At 39.3% G+C, this 7245-nt stretch overlaps 1 pseudogene; it reads left to right on the forward strand.

The window, feature by feature from the left end:
* The first annotated feature begins 3371 nt into the window (after nt 1-3371).
* On the forward strand, nt 3372-3765 carry LOC132499483 (solute carrier family 23 member 2-like; annotated as a pseudogene).
* The last annotated feature ends 3480 nt before the right edge of the window (nt 3766-7245 follow it).

Below are 7245 nucleotides of genomic sequence, written 5' to 3' on the forward strand. Positions count from 1 at the left end.
GAGAAAAACTAACATATCTTAGTTCTTCTACCCAATCTGGACAATACCTTGCAAAATTCACATATCTACTCACTGGGTCTCCTACTTATGCTAACCCTCCAACTAGTTTGTGGGAAGTTTAAAATGAAGAGGAGGCTTGATCTGTATCTCTGTATAGTCCTGCACCTCTCTCACTTCATCTAGTGCCTCTCCACCCTGACTCACTCTACTGCAGCCTATCTCTTCCCTGTTGCTCCTGAATATGTCAGCCAGGCTTCTCCCTCAAGGCACTGGCACCTAATTTCCCTCTGCTGGAATGCTCTTCCCTCAAACATACAAGTGGCTCACTCCCACACTTCCTTCCTGTCCCAAGTGTCATCTTACTTGAGAGCTCCTTCTTGATGTCTACACAGCATTTATCAACTCTTCATTCTGATACACACAGACAGTTTTGTTTAACTATTCGTTTAACTATTCCCCTCTACTATAATCTAAATCCATGAGGCCAGAACCTTTGTTTTGTTCACTGCTTTAATCCCAGCAACTGGTCAAGTTCCTAGCCTATATTAGGCACTCAACAAATATTACACAAAGGAAGGAATAAAAAGAAAGACTAGAAAAAGGGGCTGCCCTCCCTTTACTGGTAAAGGTGGATTTAGCATAATTGAGAATCAAAGAAATATTCTGTCTGATACTCTGGACTCTGTGTATGTGCTTTCTCATCCAATAAAAGATACTCTTTCTGGGAATGGACTTCCATGCTATCAAAATTTAAGAACATATTTAGAAACTATAAGATAAATTTAACCAAGTACTTACTGAATACAAGTGAGCATGTTACTGAAAACGCTTCTAGGTCAGCAAACTTGTGCTTATTTTGCTGACAATTTTGCATGTATTTCTTTCACTGTTCTTTTTTAACACAGAAGAATATCTATAAAACCAAAACTTCTATTTTCCTAAAAGTTCACCCCTACTGGATGTCATAGTCCTTAAGATCATTGCCTTAGTAACTAATCATTGCACATGAAAAATTGGATTGTTGGAAATAACAATTGCGGCAAGAAATAACCTGCCTCAAGAGGTTTACTAAGCTGCAGAGACTCTTACTTTTAAGGCCTGATTCTCGTCTCTCTTCCAGTGAATAAACAGACCAAAAAGGAGAGAGTTCAGGCCACAAAAACATGAGCTAGAAGCCAAACCTCTGTCTCCAATCTCTAAAGGAACAAAATATAGAGAGTATAACTTGCCTCCAAGGATTGCCTGAGGCATTAGTTAATGTTTGCAAAGAATTGTTGGGATGAAAGCCACTGTAGAAGAGCTATATCTTACTATCTCAGTAATAAGAATGCTATTTTTTTCATGCTTCTTTAAAGAATCTTCTAAGAAGATTTCACCAAAAGAGAAGCCATAACAGCCTTCCAAAGGGAAAATTTCCATTCATTCATCATGTTAACAAAGACACTCTGGGGAGGGCCAGGTCTTGCTTTATGTGAGTCTACTGCCATCATGAAGGTCCATATTTAACACACCTGAACAAAATGACAGCCTATAGGGACTCAGCACTCTCCTTAATTTGTTGGGAGAGAGTCAAGGAAACTACTTACTGGCAAACCAATCCTATGCTCCATCACATTTGGTCTTGCAGGTTAATTACAATATAGTAGATGTACTAAGCCATGAGCTAAGGCCAGATGCTAGCAATTCATATCCATCCCCAATATTTCATGGTGCTATTGAGTTTTGGTTTCTGTAAAACTGTTTTTTTTTGTTGTTGTTGTTGCGGTACGCCGGCCTCTCACTGTTGTGGCCTCTCCCGTTGTGGAGCACAGGCTCCGGACGTGCAGGCTCAGCGGCCATGGCTCACGGGCCCAGCTGCTCCGCTGCATGTGGGATCTTCCCAGACCGGGGCATGAACCCGCGTCCCCTGCATTGGCAGGTGGACTCTCAATCACTGCGCCACCGGGGAAGCCCTAAAACTGTATTTTTTGAAGTGTTTCCTCTACCTCCAGCATCAGCATGATCTAGGAACTCATTGGAAATGTAAATCCTCAGGCGTCATGCCAGATCTACAAAATCCAAACTTTGGGGGTAGAGTTCAACAATCTGTGCTGTAACAAGCTCTCCAGTTGATTTTGGTGCATTGCTTTATAAGTTCTATTTAGTTTACATAAAAAAAGAGATCCTGGCTGTCTGTCAATATCCAATTGAACAGAGTAATTTGACTTACTATGAATTTATTAATTTATTTATCCAATGGATATTAAGTACCCATCATGTGCTAAGCATTGCTCTGGAGGCTGGAAATTCAGCAGTGAACAAAAAGACACAAACTCTGACCTCCTGGAGCTTACATTCTAGTTGAAGTCGGCAAACAAACAAAATAAGCAAATTAAATCTTGACACATATGATATCCAGTATTTCAGATGATCTGTTGTGGAAGACATAAAGCAATGAAAGGAAGATGGGGAGTTGATGAGAAGAAGCATGAATAATGTGGCCAGGGTCTGCATTACTGAGCAGGTAAAAGTTGAACTTTGGGTCACATAACTAACTGGTATGTGAGAGTTTGTTAGAGGTTGACTTTTTTACATCATCTTTAAAAGGTCCATTTATAAATTGATTTACAGAGGTATTTATGTCAGAGTTCCTTTTAAGTAATTATGTTTTTTTAAGTACTTTACAAAAAGTCTCAGAAATATGTATTACGTTTTGTACTCAAATCTTAGTTCTAAATTTATCCTGACTTTTACTCTATTTGTATGTGCTTAACTATATTTTTTAGTAATAAAAACTATCTAATTTAACCATTATATTAAATCTATTGTTTAAAAATTTGATAATCACAGGGCTTCCCTGGTGGTGCAGTGGTTGAGAGTCCGCCTGCTGATGCAGGAGACAAGGGTTCGTGCCCCGGTCCAGGAAGATCCCACATGCCGTGGAGTGGCTGGGCCCGTGAGCCATGGCCGCTGAGCCTGCATGTCTGGAGCCTGTGCTCTGCAACGGGAGAGGCCACAGCAGTGAGAGGCCCGTGTACCGCAAAAAAGAAAAAAAATTTGATAATCACAGAAAAATAAAATTCATATGTATTAATTCTAAACTTTTGATCCAATTTTCCTAGGGTGGTAGAAACAGATGAAAGAATGTTGTAGTTAAGCTGGCCTTTTAACCCTGATAGAGTCTTTTAAAATATGAGTTACCTGGAGGGGGCAGTGGGCACCCCAAAGCTGCAGCCAGGTGCTAAGAGATGGCACTTATGGGGCTCATCTCTGCCTGAGAATCAGGGGCTCCAGGCGCTGGAAGAGCCAACTCTGATCTTGGGCTCCTCCCTTGAACAAGCCTTAACTAGCAGCCACTTCAGTCCAAAGGCCAAACTTCTCGTTTTCTGTTAATGATGTGTATTGGTAAAAACACTACATCCAAATCCATGGAGGCTGGAAGTTCAGCTGAAGGCAAGATGAAGATGAAGAGAAGCACCCCGCTTTCTTTACTCTTCTGGTGGTGTTCAGTGGAGGTGCCACATCCAGAGGTGAACACAACGATGAAGACACCGAGTTCATGGCAATATACATGACAGAAAATGGCATCACAGAAAAGAGCTGTCTCACCAAGAGACATTGGATAGCCCTGGCAGTCTAGACCTCCAGAAATCGGACATGATTTACACCATAGAAGACATTCCTCTCTGGCCCCTGTGCATGTTTCTGGGGTTGCAGCACTACCTGACGTGATTCAGCAGCACGATCGAGGTGCCCTTTGCACACTCTGAATGGGACATATTCTAAGGACAAAAAAAATACAGAGAAATCTTAAACTTAGTAGTCTTGTTAGTAGTGACATTGGTGTAATTCTGGAACTGTACTGTATGATGTTATAGATTGAACAGATGAATGAGTATGTTGATGTTGAAAATCAGGATTCTCAGTGTAGGAGAAGGGGAGAGAAGAATATGGAAAGAAAGAAGGTAATTCAGTGGTATTGGATTGAACTGGTGCTATCATTATGACTCCATGATTCAAAAAAGAGTTGTATCTCTGTTCACTGACTAAATGCCATCCCAGTAATGGTGAGCCCACCCAGTGCTCAGATCTTGGTTTCTAAATACCATTCTTCACTAAAATGAATCAGCGTTCCTTGGAGAAATGGTTGACTCCAGTGTTGGGGCTGAGAAAACTAAAAGTTGAGTCTGGAACATCTTGTGCCAGAAAGGAATTGCTTAAAGAATAAGGAAGAGGTGGTGGGAAGAGCTATGTCAAAAAGAATGGGAACCCCCCTGAACCGGCTGCTTTGGACAAGTTTGGGACAATTTAATTACTGAAAGAAATAGTTATGGAAGTGTATTATTAAACTGAATTTAAAAATGAAAAAAAGGTCACATTTCACTAAAGATTAAAAGGAAACAAAATGTTTTGTGGTTAGCAGAGTAGGTTCAGTTTAGACCCAGACCCCTGGGGAAAGTGTTACTGAGTTGTTATGGACTGAATTGTGTCCCCTCATGTGTTGAAGTCCTAACACCCGGTGTGAATTTATTTGGGATGGTTATTTAAGGAAGTAATTAGGGTTAAATCAGGTCATGAGGGTGAGGCCCTAATTCCATAGAACTGATCTCCTTATAAAAAAGGAAAGCAACACCAGAGACCCCTCTGCATGAAAAGCCATGTAAAGAAAAGCCCACAGGAAAAGCCATGTGAGAGCAGAGTGAGAAGGCAGCTGTCTGCAAGCCAAGAAGAGAGGTCTCAGCAGAAACCAACTCTCCCAGCATCTTGATCTTGGACTTCCAGATTCCAGAACTGTAAGAAAATAAACTTCTGTTGTTTAAGCCCCCCATTCTGTGGTATTCTGTCATGGCAGCCCAAGCAGACTAATACATGGGTTTAATCATCTCCTTTTAAACTCAGAGTTAATTGCATATTGAGAAAATCTCCATGAAGACTGTCAAGCAACGTAGGCCTGCAAAGCCATTAAGACCACCTGAAGAAAGGTGACTAAATTCCGCATGTCCATTACGGTCTCTGCCAGAAAAATACTGACCACCTGTCAGTAGTATCACAGGATAGTGGGAGAAAAAGTAGCCACAAGTGGAAGGCCAGGAGGTAAGAGTCAGATAAAGAATAATTGAAACACAACTCTGGATTACCTCCTTTGTATTAAATAACATTTAATAAGATAAAGGTGGATAGGATTCATTAAATTGACTCATTTAAGGTGATCATTAGATTCATCATTTTTTGATACAAAATGATCAATGGCCAACTTAAGTGAAAAAAATGCTATAAGAACATATGATGGGTTCCTGCCCTGGTCAGATAAGGCTTTCCTAAGAAAGAGACATTTCAGCTGAGCAGCCAAAAGACCATTCTAAGTACAGGTGAGAAAATTCTGCTCTGGGTGGAGTGCAGACAGCTCTGTGTGAGATGAGATTGAAGAGTCAGTCAGGGGCAGATCATGCGATGATCAGATTAGTAAAGAAATGCGAGAGACACAGCAAGACGTTAAATAAAGATATGGGAAAACAGTCCAGACTGTGAGAAAATCTACAGGAATAAATAACCAGTTTCTCCAAAAAAAAATGTATTGCAAGGAAAGAAAAGAGGAAGGGAAAACCTATAATTAAAAGGGATTTAAGTGACATATTGACCAAATATTATATGTAGACCTTGTCTAGATCCCGATTTGAATAAATATACTATAAAAACCATATGAGACAAAATGGAGAATTTGAGTTGGATATTTCCTGAAGGAAATTACTCTCAATTTTTAAAGATGTGGTAATGATATTAAAGGAATCATAATTTAGAGATCATGCTAAAATATTTACACATGAAATGACTTGAACGTCTGGAACTTGCTTCAGAATAACTGACTGTAGGGAAAAGGAGAAAATAGGTTGGAGTACAGATGAAAGAAGATTGGCCATGAGTTGATGATTCTTGAAGCTGAGTATTAGCTACTTGGACATTTACTATGCTGTTCTCTTTTCTTTTGTGTATGTTTGAAATTATGCATAATAAAAATTTTCAGAAGGGAAAAAAAAAGAAAAGCACTACAGGAAAAGGGCAATAGAGCTGCAAATGCACTAGCAAGAATCAGGACTATTTATCCAAACGTGTCTCTTTTCAATCTGTGAATACTGTGCTCAGAAAATTCAAGATACCACCTACAAATGCAATGCATTTGAAGTCAGATCAATGCTGCTTATAAAGTTTTTTCAATACTGTTTGAAATATTGACACAACATTGGGAAATTTTGCAAATTTAAGTGGAAAGAATCCATTTGGAATCACTCCAAAAGTGAATTACATTTTAGAAGGTCTATTTGAGCTAGCTGTAATCAGTAACTCAAGTATATTTTTAAATCATTGACTATGAATTACATTTCAAACTAATCATCTTGTTTATTTCTGCTAAAATTTCAGAAATTAAGTGATCAGCTTGAAAGGTCTGCCCTGCCAGGTCTCTTTTTCAAAGCAAAAGCAATTTTCTACCATAAATTCTGCTAATGGGAGGAAAGCTATTAAAATATCTTCCAACAAAATAGAATATACAGCAAAAATAAGCCTTGAATCAAGCTTAAGCAGTTTAGTCATGCATTTTCATTGGTTAATCAGGAAGGAATAAAGAAATTCATAACATGGACACATGAATGGGAAAGGGAAGATGACACAATGGGGCAACAGGCATCCATCAACAGGCAGTTAATTAAATTGTGTGGCCCTTTAAATTCAAACTGTCATTTGAATCAAGAAAAAATTTTATATGTCCAGAATGCATTAACTTCAAAAATATAATCAGAGCTCTGTTCTTTTTCCTTTGAGAAACCCTTTTCAGGGAAGAAATAACAGGAGCCCCAAATACTTCCTCAGCATGGGAATATGCTTGTGATAAGTATATATAAAAATCAAAAAACAAAAGCAGCAATGATTTGTCCTATATCAGAATGTTACTGCTCAAAGCCAAAAGATCCCTCTGATTCTTTCACTTTAAAACTGCTTGTTTCTATAAAGACACAGTAGGATGGTCTATTTCATAAAACTTGCTTTCTTGGGGAAAGACAGAAGTCTCGATATCTAACACCTTTAAGACAAGCATGTGGCCTATCCCCCCACCCCAACCCCTTCTGTTCTACTTATCAGGTGTGGGAGATCTGACCTGTCTGCCAAGGCTATCCTCGTATTTTTGCCCTCAACCCTCCTGAGATAGCACTGATGATTCAAAGGGCCTCCAAGTCTTACCTAGCACCAGCTACAATAGCTCTATGCAGGTAT

This window comes from Mesoplodon densirostris, chromosome 11 (genome assembly GCF_025265405.1).
Source record: "Mesoplodon densirostris isolate mMesDen1 chromosome 11, mMesDen1 primary haplotype, whole genome shotgun sequence".
In the NCBI taxonomy this organism is placed as follows: Eukaryota; Metazoa; Chordata; class Mammalia; order Artiodactyla; family Ziphiidae; genus Mesoplodon; species Mesoplodon densirostris.